A 2214-nucleotide genomic window follows, 5' to 3' on the forward strand; every position below is an offset into this window, starting at 1 on the left:
CACGTAAGCACATTTTTCTAAACGGACGTAAGCATTATTTATAAAACGGGCTGAGATGGTTTAAAGTTGCGTACGTGCTTCCTTCTATAAATACCAAACATACTTGGAATTGAACGCAGGTGAATGAGGTTTGTATTAACGCCCTGTGATAGAGGCTCAATTATAGCGGCTGAATGAAGCCAAGTGCTATAATAAAATATAATACAGACAATATTATGTACTGTCTGTATTATATTATATTATAGCACTTGGCTTCATTCAGCCGCTATTTGAGCCGCTATCACAGGGCGTTAATACTATATTATAGGGTAGGCGTGCGTCTGGAAGCGGGAGAGGGCAGTAATACTACGTTCATTGATAAAATGACATAAGGGATGGAAAGGGGGGATGGGATGGCAGTTTTAGAAGGGGGATGATTTGGACTGTTTTTATTTCAGGGGGGGTGCCATTCCCCCTCATCCCGACTCAACTCGAAATCCAGTATCATTTAGCGCGTGGCCGGGCAAGGCATAGGCATGTTGAAGAGAGATAGACAGCTCCGGAGGGATATAAAGAAAGACTGAAATACAATCATAAACATTAGTTCCCTTTAAATCTTGAATTTAACCCATTTTCTCGGCTGGTAACAACATCGTTAATTTTATTACGAGTCACTTAAACTTCGCATGAATTACAGTAGGCAACGTTTTTCCAGTGCGGCTCACATGCCTGTAATAACTCCGCATAACCAGTAGGTAATGTGCGTAAGCAAGTTGAATACTCGACGTCGAGCTACGATCGTTTCCACGATCAAATTGACTCACGTTGAAATTGTCTAAATCACTACGTTGACGTGGTTTTCTACGTACGACACGGGTAAGATAAAAATTTGATCTAAGCACGTTCTATGAATGAGGCCCCTGAACTGTCTACAAGTGAACATATCTACGTCTGTGATAGCACAAGCTAAACATATCTTTCTATGTGAACTTCAAAACAGCCATATAATATCCTGCTTGAATGGCTACGGGTCTTGTCTCCCTTTCTTTCAGACTACTATACACCCACCTGTGCCTTCTTCTGAATTACTGTTTAATGACGCGTGTGAGAGGACACGAACGCATGCAGGTGCACACACACACACACACACACCACACACACACACACACACACACACACACACACACACACACACACACACACACACACACACACACACACGCGCGCGCGCGCGCACACACACACACACACACACACACACACACACACACACACACACACACACACACACACACACACACACAGGACAAAGGTACAATGAGAATGCCCCATTCTGTCAGTAATTGGCTAGTTTATTAATTCATAGGCTGTGGCTACCGACTCAGACGCGTACTTGAATTACTGTAGATAAAAGTATGTTTTTAATGACGCAATCAAAGTGAAAATACCACCTATCATCCATTATCAAACTTAGCTGAGGTGCTGGAGCTGAAGAGTATCAAATAGAGTGAAAAAAAAATGGCTTAAACAAATAAGATTCTTCAGGAACACAAATCTTAGCCCATTCCTCATGGGCAATGGCCTCCAGTTCAGTAATATTCTTGGGTTTGCATTTTGCAACCGCCTTCTTCAAATCCAGAGGTTTTCTATGGGGTTCAAGTCAGGCGACTGTGATGGCCACTAGAATCTTTCATTTCTTCTTCTGAAACCAAGCCTTGGTGGACTTTAAGGTATGCTTGGGATTGTTGTCCTGTTGGAAGGTCCAATGACGCCCGAGGTTCAGCAAACCTAACTTTTTTCCTGTGAAGACTCAGTGAAACCAACAATCTTAGTAAACTGACACCTAACATAGTTTATGGAACACAACAATACAAAGCATGATGTCTTAACAGGGTTACGTGATTGGCTGGGGAAAAAAATACGCAAAGATCTTCAATTATAGTGAAGATAGCTAACTCATTAACCCCTGCTTAAGCCCAACATTTGTGGATCGTTTTCTGCAAGCGGAAAGTTAGTGCCAAAATTCTGTAAACAAATGTAAACAGATCCACAGATCTCATATCAGCAAATGCAGATTTGCCATTTTCTGAATCAACTTTATTTTTTAATAACTTAGGGTAACTTTTTGTGACTGCTTTCATTTTTATTCACACATCATGTTTGTTTACACATTGTAGAGCATTTATTCACAAATCATTTTGCATTCATTCAAATATTTTTCATGAATACATACAA

Source organism: Nansenia antarctica (assembly GCF_963989245.1).
Source record: "Nansenia antarctica genome assembly, chromosome: 12".
NCBI lineage: Eukaryota > Metazoa > Chordata > Actinopteri > Argentiniformes > Microstomatidae > Nansenia > Nansenia antarctica.